Source organism: Hyla sarda, chromosome 11, assembly GCF_029499605.1.
Source record: "Hyla sarda isolate aHylSar1 chromosome 11, aHylSar1.hap1, whole genome shotgun sequence".
In the NCBI taxonomy this organism is placed as follows: domain Eukaryota; kingdom Metazoa; phylum Chordata; class Amphibia; order Anura; family Hylidae; genus Hyla; species Hyla sarda.
Window position 1 is genome coordinate 12,496,408 of NC_079199.1, and position 13,711 is coordinate 12,510,118.

At 44.2% G+C, this 13,711-nt stretch overlaps 1 protein-coding gene across 1 annotated transcript in view; it reads left to right on the top strand.

Moving 5' to 3' along the window:
• ANKRD9 (ankyrin repeat domain 9) overlaps positions 1-13,711 on the top strand; it is a 111,781-nt gene that overhangs the window by 38,078 nt on the left and 59,992 nt on the right. The gene's annotated exons all lie outside the window — the stretch shown is intronic.

A 13,711-nucleotide genomic window follows, 5' to 3' on the forward strand; every position in this document is an offset into this window, starting at 1 on the left:
ACAGTCAGGAGCTGCGCCCGATTGGTTGCGGTGGTGCACACTGTGTCCCTCACAATCCCATCAGCCATATACCAGGGTTTAGTTGCCATAGATGCAGAAATTATCAACACAAAATGGTAATAATCCAGTCAATTATGTGAGATCTATAGATCCTGTGAGCAACAGGATCCGATAATGATCTGGTGAGGAAGGGGAGGCACCACATCCATCCCATATTTATGGGATCTATCTGAGATATGATAGATAGATAGATATGAGATAGATAGATAGATAGATAGATATGAGATAGATAGATATGAGATAGATAGATAGATAGATAGATATGAGATAGATAGATAGATAGATAGATATGAGATAGAAAGATAGATATGAGATAGATAGATATGAGATAGATAGATATGATAGATAAATAGATAGATATGAGATAGATAGATAGATAGATATGAGATAGATAGATATGAGATAGATAGATAGATATATATGAGATAGATAGATATTAGATTTCCCTTTTAAAAGGGGATCTTAAGGGTTAATCTCTGCAGGAAGCGCCTCTTAAGGGGAGAGTTGTTCCTCAAATATCCATCTGAGAAGTTTCTGCAGTGGCGGTATACTCATGTACTCATATACTGAAATATGCGTCACTTCCATGGTACATACTCTGGGGGCCAATTACTACACTGCCTGATACATGGAGTTCATCCTGTTGTTGCAGCGTTATGTCATGATGTTGCAGTGTTATGTCATGATGTAGCAGTGTTATGTCATGATGTAGCAGTGTTATGTCATGATGTACCAGAGTTATGTCATGATGTTGCAGCGTTATGTCATGATGTTGCAGCGTTATGTCATGATGTAGCAGTGTTATGTCATGATGTAGCAGTGTTATGTCATGATGTAGCAGTGTTATGTCATGATGTACCAGAGTTATGTCATGATGTTGCAGCGTTATGTCATGATGTTGCAGCGTTATGTCATGATGTAGCAGTGTTATGTCATGATGTAGCAGTGTTATGTCATGATGTAGCAGTGTTATGTCATGATGTACCAGAGTTATGTCATGATGTTGCAGCGTTATGTCATGATGTGGCAGCGTTATGTCATGATGTGGCAGCGTTATGTCATGATGTAGCAGTGTTATGTCATGATGTGGCAGTGTTATGTCATGATGTAGCAGTGTTATGTCATGATGTAGCAGTGTTATGTCATGATGTAGCAGTGTTATGTCATGATGTAGCAGTGTTATGTCATGATGTAGCAGTGTTATGTCATGATGTAGCAGTGTTATGTCATGATGTAGCAGTGTTATGTCATGGTGTAGCAGTGTTATGTCATGATGTAGCAGTGTTATGTCATGATGTAGCAGTGTTATGTCATGATGTAGCAGTGTTATGTCATGATGTAGCAGTGTTATATCATGGTGTAGCAGTGTTATGTCATGATGTGGCAGCGTTATGTCATGATGTTGCAGCGTTATGTCATGATGTTGCAGAGTTTCGTCACGATGGTGCAGAATATTTTCACCTATTTGTCTGATTGTTTCCCCAGGGATAAGCGGGGCCAGAGGTGTGTGACATGGCTGCTCAGCTTAGCTGTGTGTACATGTTCATTGGAGGGTTAGGGAACATAACTGTCTCCTAACAAACATTAAAATGTTCTGCACCTTTGTAATATATTCCCTGTTACAAGCCCTTACCACGTTCAAGATCCTGCTTGCTGTCAGTGAATGGAGACATCCTTCTATCCGCTTTAAGGCTGAAAACCGCTGTGATCACGTTCAACTGACAAGGATGCAGAGATTGTGAAATGACAAAGCTCTGCCCTCCTGTATCTAGTTCAGCACTGTTTATAGGGACACTCTGGCCGACACTCTTTAAAGGGGCACTCTGAATTGCTTCTTATTATGGGCATTCAGGCTTGGCTGACTGTTTATAGGGGCACTCTGGCTGACACTGTTTTTGGCTCACTCTGGCTGTTTATGGGACACCCTGGCACTGTTTATGAGGGCACTCTATCTGGCACTGTTTATGGGGGCACACTAGCTTACTGTTTATGCGCACTGTGGCTAGCATTGTTTATGGAGCACTCTGGCTAGCACTGTTTATGGGGCACACTGGCTTAAAACACTTTATGGGGGCACACTGGCTTAGCTGACTGTTTATGGGGGCACTCTGGCTGACACTGTTTATTGCATAACTCTGACTGGCACTATTTATGGGGTACTCTGGCTATTTATGGGGGCACTCTCATGATTGGGCTTTATTATCAGGGCACCATCTGTATGGCCCTATTTATGGGGTACTCTGGCTGGTACTGTTTATGGAGGCACTCTTGAGATTGGTCTGTATTCTTAGGGCAGTGTTTATGGAGGGACTCTAGAGCTTTTTATTGGGCTTATTTTGATCTGTCTATAGGGACTCTCGGTTTCTGTCTATAGGGGGACTCTGACCCCGGTAATGGAAGTCTTCCGGCTTCCTTCAAGTGAGTATGTATCTCCCAGGTCTACAATCTTCCTTATGGGACTCTCAAAGGTCGACACATGACCACATCGGTACACTCTATGGGAGCAGACAACACCTGCAGCTGCACGGGGGCCCGGGAAGGGTTACAGGGGGCCCCATCCCACTGCACCACTGGCTCCAGCTCAGCAAGGGGGAAGGAGGTGGCCCAAGGGTCATGCTGCCCTAATGTTCTACAAAGGATGGGGGGTGGGGAAGGGGGGGTTACCCCCTCACCACCACCACCATCATCCCCGCCTTCGACCCTATGTGGGCCTCAACCGTTTTTTCCTGGATCCCTTATTGTGACTGTGTCTGCGATCTGGGTAAATAAGGGGTTAAATATCTCGCATTATTACAGCAATGAGGATCTACTTAGCTTCCTGTGTGTGCGGCGTTAGGGTGAATACACGGCAGAGATATGGAGCATGGAGATTCAGCCGTATACACACTGCTAGTAGTTGGTGAACCAGGGAGCTCAGGATGAACAACCTTTTAAGCCTAAGCTGCAGTGCATAGAATGGTGGAATTTGCAGTGCATTTAAAGCGATGCTTCCCAACCATTGTGCCTCCAGCTGTTGTAAAACTACAACTCCCAGCATGCCCGGACAGACGTATACACACTGCTACTAGTAGTTGGTGAACCAGGAAGCCCAGGATGAACAAACCTTTGAGCCTAAGCTGCAGTGCATAGAATGGCGGAATTTGCACCATTGCGCCTCCAGCTGTTGCAAAACTACAACTCCCAGCATGCCCGGACAGCTGTATATACACTGCTCTTAGTAGTTGGTGAACCAGGAAGCACAGGATGAACAACCCTTTAAGCCTAAGCTACAGTGCATAGAATGGCAGAATTTACAGTGCATTTAAAGCGATGCTTCCCAACCATTGCGCCTCCAGCTGTTGCAAAACTACAACTCCCAGCATGCCCAGACAGTCGTAAACACACTGCTACTAGTAGTTGGCGAACCAGGTGGCTCAGGATGAACAACCCTTTTAGCCTAAGCTACAGTGCATAGAATGGCTGTATTTACAGTCCATTTAAAGCGATGCTTCCCAACACTTGCACCTCCAGCTGTTGCAAAACTACAACTCCCAGCAGGGAGTTGTAGTTTTGCAACAGCTGGAGGCCCCAATTTAGAGGGCGCATCGGGCATTGTCAGTGAGCAGCTTAGTGGAAAATCCCTTAAAGGACCCTCACATGTTGCATGGCTCTTTATGATGGAGGGAGGGGTGAGGGGGTGGTGGGGGACCTGTGCAGTGAATGCGGATGCATAGACAGAACAGACAGGCGGGAGCCTGGGAGGGGTAGGGTGGAGGTGGGGGCAGGGAGGGGTGCAGTGCATAGACATGAACACTACAGTAACTGCATTGCCCCATCTGGGTTAGCAGATCAGTCACTGCAAACAAGAGCCATATTGTTGCCGAGCAGCTGCCATGTTTGCTGCCATGCAGTGCGATCAGTCACGTGCGCCCAGGTTTTTTCTCCCCTCCGGACCTGACGCCTCAGTACTGTACATATAATGGAGATAACTGTGGTTATTCTTCACAGATCTGCAGCTGCCGGATGTCTCCGATCCCTGAGACGGAGAAAGAGGCACAGAGGGCGTCATTGTGTTTACAGTGACCCCACCAGCAGAATAGTGAGTACAGCTCTGGAGTATAATACAGGATATAACTCAGGATCAGTACAGGATAAGTAATGTAATGTATGTACACAGTGACCTCACCAGCAGAATAGTGAGTACAGCTCTGTACAGGATATAACTCAGGATCAGTACAGGATAAGTAATGTAATGTATGTACACAGTAACCTCACCAGCAGAATAGTGAGTACAGCTCTGGGGTATAACACAGGATATAACTCAGGATCAGTACAGGATAAGTAATGTAATGTATGTACACAGTGACCTCACCAGCAGAATAGTGAGTACAGCTCTGGAGTATAATACAGGATATAACTCAGGATCAGTACAGGATAAGTAATGTAATGTATGTACACAGTGACCTCACCAGCAGAATAGTGAGCTCAGCTCTGGAGTATAATACAGGATATAACTCAGGATCAGTACAGGATAAGTAATGTAATGTATGTACACAGTGACCTCACCAGCAGAATAGTGAGTACAGCTCTGGAGTATAATACAGGATATAACTCAGGATCAGAACAGGATAAGTAATGTAATGTATGTACACAGTGATCTCATCAGCAGAATAGTGAGTACAGCTCTGGGGTATAATACAGGATATAACTCAGGATCAGAACAGGGTAAGTAATGTATTGTATATACACAGTGACCTCACCAGCAGAATAGTGAGTACAGCTCTGGGGTATAATACAGGATATAACTCAGGATCAGAACAGGATAAGTAATGTATTGTATATACACAGTGACCTCACCAGCAGAATAGTGAGTACAGCTCTGGAGTATAATACAGGATTTAACTCAGGATCAGAACAGGATAAGTAATGTGATGTATGTACACAGTGACCCCACCAGCAGAATAGTGAGTACAGCTCTGGAGTATAATACAGGATATAACTCAGGATCAGTACAGGATAAGTAATGTAATGTATGTACACAGTGACCTCACCAGCAGAATAGTGAGTACAGTTCTGGGGTATAATACAGGATATAACTCAGGATCAGTACAGGATAAGTAATGTAATGTATGTACACAGTGACCTCACCAGCAGAATAGTGAGTACAGTTCTGGGGTATAATACAGGATATAACTCAGGATCAGTACAGGATAAGTAATGTATGTATGTACACAGTGACCTCACCAGCAGAATAGTGAGTACAGTTCTGGAGTATAATACAGGATATAACTCGGGATCAGTACAGGATAAGTAATGTAATGTATGTACACAGTGATCTCACCAGCAGAATAGTGAGTACAGCTCTGGAGTATAATACAGGATATAACTCAGGATCAGTACAGGGTAAGTAATGTAATGTATGTACACAGTGACCTCACCAGCAGAATAGTGAGTACAGCTCTGGAGTAGAATACAGGATATAACTCAGGATCAGTACAGGGTAAGTAATGTAATGTATGTACACAGTGACCTCACCAGCAGAATAGTGAGTACAGCTCTGGGGTATAATACAGGATATAACTCAGGATCAGTACAGGATAAGTAATGTAATGTATGTACACAGTGACCTCACCAGCAGAATAGTGAGTACAGCTCTGGAGTATAATACAGGATATAACTCAGGATCAGTACTGAATAAGTAATGTAATGTATGTACACAGTGACCTCACCAGCAGAATAGTGAGTACAGCTCTGGAGTATAATACAGGATATAACTCAGGATCAGTACAGGATAAGTAATGTAATGTATGTACACAGTGACCTCACCAGCAGAATAGTGAGTACAGCTCTGGAGTATAATACAGGATATAACTCAGGATCAGTACAGGATAAGTAATGTAATGTATGTACACAGTGACCTCACCAGCAGAATAGTGAGTACAGCTCTGGAGTATAATACAGGATATAACTCAGGATCAGTAATGTGATGTATACTTTGACCTAATTCCAGTGTGAAGCACACCACATTTAACTCTTTTAACGTTGGAAGACGCCGCAGTCTTATCGTTCCATCGTCTGGTTGTTATGCTGCCCGGATAATCGAGGATAAAATCATAGCAGCGTGCCCGGACCAGATGGCCACGTGAATTCCACCAGCAAGAATGCAGGCTGTGTCAGTCTCCGGCACGAAGTGACTAATAAGCCTACGACAACAGGAAACATTCGTCTCAAGCACCTGCCTGAGATAAAGATACAAAGGCAGCAGAACGCAGGGAGGGTCAGGACGGGGCTGAGCGCAGCGCAGGCAGGTGACACCGCCATTTGGAGTGTCCTAATAGGAAGTTGTAGGTGTGGTGTGCGCGTGGAGTGACGGCGGGGAGGGGGGGACGGTGTAGTCATTGGATCTTTCTGCCAAGGTTTTTGCATTACCAGCAGAATCTTCTTACCGCAATCTGGTGGCTGAATTGCATGAATTAGCATATCACCGACCGTCAGAAAGAAAAAAAAGTAATTTTAGGTTATTTTAGTCCGTCTCCGCTCAGGATTGTGCGCCGTATCGACTTCATGATTAAATAGCAATCATGGTATCTGCGTACTTTCCAGCAGGTCACATGCTTCTTCTAGTAGACAGGGTTCTGCTTTATCCGCAGGAAACTTTACTGTGGAGGACTGGAGGGGGTGGGCATACCATAGACCGCATCCTTGTGCACTTTTTTGTGTTGCACGTTTGCACTTTTTATGCACCTGGGTCAAGGACTGGAGGTTCTTGTGTGTTATACACACCAATCTGGGGTCTGATATTAAAGGGGTATTCCAGGATTTTTTTTTTATTTGACTATGCTACAGGGGCTGTAAAGTTAGTGTAGTTCATAATATAGTGTCTGTACCTGTGTGTGACGGTTTTCTCACAATTCTTCTGTGATTTTCACCCCAATATTTATTTTTAACAGCATAAAAAATGACTGTTGTCTCGGATTTTTCCCAGCTTGCAATGCGGCCGAGACCCGACATCACTGACGTCAGCTGATGACAGGGAGCCTGTCTGCTTCAATGGGTGGAGGGATCAACTAATGCAACAGCTGGAGGCACCCTGATTGAAAACCACAGGTCTTTTGATGGATGCAGCTCATTTATGTTTCAATGGGTGGGGTGGCTGATGTGTGGGAGGGAGGAAAATGGAATTATGGGATTTGTAGTCAAAAAAAGAAAAGTCAAACAGGAAATACCAGTTCACAAACAGCTAGCCACAGTGTTATGGTAATCTCACAACATAGCCATTTAGCCCCAAGACAAGAGCAGATCCTTCCTAAGCATGTCCATTGCTGTCTGCCAGGTACGTACTAAAATCACCTTATGGTGGAGAACCCCTTTAATACAAATTTAGAGGGTTTGCACGAGGGTCTAAATATATAAAGTGACCTGGTCTGGATATTAATATAAGGGTCAGATCTGTGGTCACATACTAATACAGGAGGTCTGGTCTGGGGTATTATTAATTTGAGGTTCTGAATATATGAAGGAGGTCTGGTCTGAAGTCTGATAATATAACACTTTGGAGTCTTGATTTGGGGTCCTAAATGAGGAGGCCTGGTCTGGGGTCTGAATTAATTTGGAATTCTGAATATATTAAGGAGGTCTGGTCTGGGGTCTGAAATTAATTTTGTGGTCTAATATATTCAAAGGGAGTCTGAATATTTGTAGGTCTGGTCTGTGGTCTGATATTAATATAGGAATACATTATCTGACTATTATTGGGGTCTGAATACATTTAGAGAGTCTGGACTATATTAAGAGACCCTGGTCTGGGGCTGTAAATAAATTAGGGGTCTGGCTATTAAAGGAATACTGTAGTGCAAAATAACTTATCCCCAACCTTCAGATAGGGGATAAGTTATTTTGTACTACAGCATTCCTTTAAAGGGGTACTCCAAAGGATAGGGGATAAGATGTCAGATCGCCGCGGTGCCGCTGCTGGGGACCCCCGGGATCCCCGCTGCGGCACCCCGCTATCATTACTGCACAGAGCGAGTTCGCTCTGTGCGTAATGACGGGCGATACAGGGGACGGAGCAGCGTGACGTCATGGCTCCGCCCCTCGTGACATCACGGCCCGTCCCCTTAATGCAAGTCTATGGCAGGGGGCGTGATGACCGCCACGCCCCCTCCCATAGACTTGTATTGAAAGGGCGTGCCGTGACATCACGAGGGGGCGGAGCCGTGACGTAACGATGCTCCGGCCCCTGTATTGCGCGTCACAGAACTCGCTCTGTGCTGTTATGATAGCGCAGTGCTGCAGCGGGGATCCCGGGGCTCCCCAGCAGCGGCACCGCGGCGATCTGACATCTTATCTCCTATCCTTTGGATAAGGGATAAGATGTCTAGGGACGGAGTACCCCTTTTAATATAAGTGGTTTGATTTGTGGTCTCGATATAGAGGTCCGATCTGATATTAACAGAGGGGGTCTGAATAAATTTTCCCACACCCCTTGAAAATACACTCCAATTTTGTATACAACCTGAGGGTCATGTATAACCCTGTGGCGGGCTCGACCAGGTTCTGCACATTTTCCTAGGACTATTGGGAAAGAAAGATTATGGGGTTAAGACAGTGTTTTCCAACCAGGGTGACTCCAGCTGTTGCAAAACTACATCTCCCAACATGCCCGGACAGCCGAAGGCTGTCCGGGCATGCTGGGAGATGTAATTTTGTAACAGCTGGAGGCCCCCCTTGTTGGGAAACATTGGGTTAAGAGGTAAGAGCTGCACCAAGGCCTGTGGGGCCCAAATACCCCTCTGCCATATAGGACACCGCTGTTATAAATAGCACTTGGTAAGTGGTCGTGCCCTGCTGTGACTAATGGAAAGGTAGGAAGGTCTAGTGATGAGCAGCAGGGGCCATATTCAAATTTGCAATATTTCGCGAATATATGGGCGAATATTCGTCCTATGTTCGCAAAATGTTCGTTTTCTTTTTCCATGCGAAAATTTGTAATGAAATTCGCATAGTGCGCATATATATATATCTTCCACCTAAAATAAGGGAGGGATCATTGTCCAGTCTGGAAGTGCAGATATTCGCATAAATATTCGCATAAATATTTGCATAAAAATTTGAATAAAAAAAAGACTATTCGTCATATATTCAAAATATTTGCGAAATCGCAAAGTGGTGTTATTCGCAGTAGAAATTCGCAATTTGAATATTCACGCTCAACACTAGGAAGGTCTGGTATTGTAGGAAGGAGGTTTGGGGGAGGTACAGAGTGCAGGGTAAAAACATGGGTCACCCATTCCGGACCCCCACTCTATAAGCCAGAGTGGACATCTGCCCTCAATGCTATTGTGTCTATGGAGGATGCCCAATTGGTCTAAGTAGACTGCACCTTTAAAGGGGTACTTCAGTGAAAAACATTTTTTTTTTCTTCATATCAACTGGCTCCAGAAAGTTAAACAGAATCTTAATCCTTCCAGTACTTATCATCTGATGTATGCTTCACATGAAGTACTTTTCTTTTTGAACTTCTTTTCTGTCTGACCACAGTGCTCTCTGCTGACACCTCTGTCCATGTCAGGAACTGTCCACAACAGGAGAGGTTTGCTATGGGGATTTGCTCCTACTCTGGACAGTTCCTGACACGGACAGAGGTGTCAGCAGAGAGCACTGTGGTCAGACTGAAAAGAACCACACAACTTCCTCTAAAGCATATAGCAGCTGATAAGTACTGGAAGGATTAAGATTTTTAAATAGAAGTAATTTACAAATCTGTTTAACTTTCTGGTACCAGTTGATTTAAAAAAAAAAAAAAATTAAATAAAAAAAATTCCAGCAGAGTACCCCTTTAAATGCTAGGTGTCCACATCATGCACACAGCCATCCTTCAGCATCCTCCGCATTATCTTTACCTTCTTCCATTGTCATAAGCAGCACTCATCAAGGGGTTAACACCACTTCATTGCTTTTCTCTCGGCAGATAATACTGCAGATGATCCGCCGTCACCGCTCCTCATATATGTAACACGTTCCGGCTCTGGAAGGCGGAATCACTCGGGCATTGACTTTACATGTTTTCCATCATTGGGCTCTGCCTGATCTCGTCTCCTCAGCCCCTCATACACACTCTGCATTAGGGTCATCACTTCTATATAACACACTAGGTGAGTACACGGCATGGACCCGTCTTTCTACCTGAAACTCGTGGGATAATAAAATACAGTGATCCCTCAACTTACAATGGCCTCAACATACAATAGTTTCAACATACAATGGTCTTTTCTGGACCATTGTAAGTTGAAACCAGACTCAACATACAATGCTACAGACAGTCCAGATCTGTGATACGTGTCAATGGCCGGAAGAACCGACCAATCAGAATGGGCATTCACTGGTAAAACCCTGGTAAAACACTGTATTACTGAAGTGTATGCACTGACTGGTGTCTGATAGCGTCCCCTACAGTACAGGGAGGTATTACATGTTCTGTACTCTTTACCTGTATTACTGAAGTGTATGCACTGACTGGTGTCTGGTAGAGCCCCCTACAGTACAGGGAGGTATTACATGTTCTGTACTATTTACCTGTATTACTGAAGTGTATGCACTGACTGGTGTCTGGTAGCGCCCCCTACAGTACAGAGAGGTATTACATGTTCTGTACTCTTTACCTGTATTACTGAAGTGCATGCACTGACTTGTGTCTGGTAGCCCCCCCTACAGTACAGGGAGGTATTACATGTTCTGTACTATTTACCTGTATTACTGAAGTGTATGCACTGACTGGTGTCTGGTAGCGTCCCCTACAGTACAGAGAGGTATTACATGTTCTGTACTATTTACCTGTATTACTGAAGTGTATGCACTGACTGGTGTCTGGTAGCTTCCCCTACAGTACAGAGAGGTATTACATGTTCTGTACTCTTTACCTGTATTACTGAAGTGTATGCACTGACTGGTGTCTGGTAGCGTCCCCTACAGTACAGGGAGGTATTACATGTTCTGTACTCTTTACCTGTACCAGAGTTACCTGCTCCTCTGGACACCAGGTGAGGGCGGCTCCATGTTACTTTTTTAGGACATTGTGTACTTACTGTACAGGACCCCGAAGAAGCTCCTGTCCTCTACATAGACCAGTGTTTCCCAAGCAGGGTGCCCCCAGCTGTTGAAAAACTACAACTCCCAGCATGCCCGGACAGCCTTTGGCTGTCCGGGCATGCTGGGAGTTGTAGTTTTGCAACAGCTGGAGGCACCCTGGTTGGGAAACACTGACATAGACAGTGATTACAGCTCCCAGCAGATCTTTATTACATTTATATGGAAGGATTTGCTTTATCTATATTAATGTTCTACTTATTTTTCTTTAATCCTCACTTTTTCCTATTTTTGGATGACATTTTGGTGCTTTTAGAACCAATTACCAGGTTTCCATAGAGTTATGTTCTCAACATACAATGGTTTCAACATACAATGGTCGTCCTGGAACCAATTAATATTGTAACTTGAGGGACCACTGTATAAATAACACAATATCTTCAGGAGACGGGGAAAGCTGGGGGAGTAGTGTGAGCCCTGCACTGTATACAGCCTGCCATCCAGCTTTTCCAGTCTCTTGAGAATATCTGTCTGGTAAAGCAGCCATATTGGAGCACTTTTGGAAAGCTGGGTGGCATGTAGCTTTCCCAGTTTCTTGAAGCCCCAGCAGTGATAGGCTGCTCGTCCTCCCTGCAGCAGTGCTGCCATGCCCTCTCCCTACCCCCGCACTTGGCTCTGCTGTTTTACTTACAGGCTGCAAAGATTGTTGATATCGGGACATCCCTTAAAGGGGTTCTCCACGATAAGGTGATTTTAGTAGGTACCTGGCAGACAGCCATTTATCCCCAAGACAAGCGCAGATCCTTTCTAAGCATGTCCATTTCTATGTTGTGAGATTACTATAACACTGTGGCTAGCTTTTTGTGAACTTGTATTTCCTGTTTGACTTTTCTTTTTTTGACTACAAATCCCATAATTCCATTTTCCTCCCTCCCACACATCAGCCACCCCACCCATTAAAACATAAATGAGCTGCATCCATTCAAAAGACCTGCGGTTTTCAATCAGGGTGCCTACAGCTGTTGCATTAGATGCAGATTGATCCCTCCACCCATTAAAGCAGACAGGCTCCCTGTCATCAGCTGACTAGTGATGTCATGTCTCGGCCGCATTGCAACCTGGGAAAAATCTGAGACAACAGTCATTTTGTATGCTGTTAAAAATAAATAGTGTGGTGAAAATCACAGAAGAATTGTGAGAAAACCGTCACACACAGGTACAGACACTATATTATGAACTACACTAACTTTACAGCCCCTGTAGCATAGTCAAATAATAAAAATTCCTGGAATACCGCTTTTAATAGTCTATACACGGCAGAATTTCTAGCGGAAATTCAGAAGTGTGAATGGGAGTGCGGAATCCCATAGAAGTCTATGAGCTTTAATTTGAGGCGGAATTCCACAAGTGGAAATTCTGCCGTGTGAATAGACCCTAAGGCTGGGTTCACACTGCGGAATCTCTGGTCAGAAAATTTCAGCCCGGAGATTCCGAGTGCGGCCAGCGCCGACTAAATCAGTTGGCGCTAGGACCGCGTGGGCACTGCAGTCTCCAATAGACTGCAATGTGCTCCGCGAGTATTTCCGCCTGAAGAAAGAGCAACGCCATTCTTCAGGAGGAAATTTTCAAGCGGATTTTCTGTTCACAAATTCCGAAGTGTGAATGGAAACCCATTCACTATACATTTTAGTAAACAGAATTTCTGCCTTTAATTTCAAAGCGGAATTGCAGGCGGAAATTCCATAGTGTGAACCTAACCTAAGGCTGGGTTCACACTACAGAAATTCCTCCTGTCTGCTTGCAAAAGAGTAATTTCTGCCTCCAAAGCCTATTTTCTGTTGCAGGTGGAATTTTGTAATTTACACAAGTATTTCGCCCCTATTCCAGACAGTTTTTGCGCCCCCAATTCAGAATGGAAAATTTGAAGCAGAAAACAGTGGGAGTGCACTAAGGACCAAAGTTTGACCCCTTTTGGACCATTTGGTCACATCACCAGAACCAGGTTAAAATTGCAGCCCAGTTCAATTGAAGTGAATCAAGAAGAGATGTAATACCATCATAACCTGAAGACAGGGATGGCGCTGTTTTTGGAAGAAAGACGCTATGTTTTACTAATACTGGATAACTCCGAATTCCCTAAAATTGAGTGGAAATTTGATTTAAAGTCAGGAGATGAGAAATCCCCTTTACTGTAGTATTATAACAGAGGTGCAAATACTTTTGTATTCGGGTGATACAGATGTTTGATGACTATAATACATGTTTATTTATTTATATAGCGCCTTCAGATTCTGCAGTGCGGAATAATTAAAGAAACTATTGTCATTTTGTTGTTATTCCTTTGGTCTATAACAGTGTTTCCAAACCAAAGTGTCTCCAACTGTTGCACAACTACAACTCCCAACATGCCTGGACAGCCTTGGTAGATATGAGATAGATATGAGATAGATAGAAAGATATATATGTGTTGTCGGGTGAGGGTAATATGTGAATTTACCTTTTCGGGATGCCAGGGCGTGGTTGACTTGTACACCACAAGAGGTAGACCAGCTTCTCCTGTGCAAATAATTACTCCACTGCAAGGTTA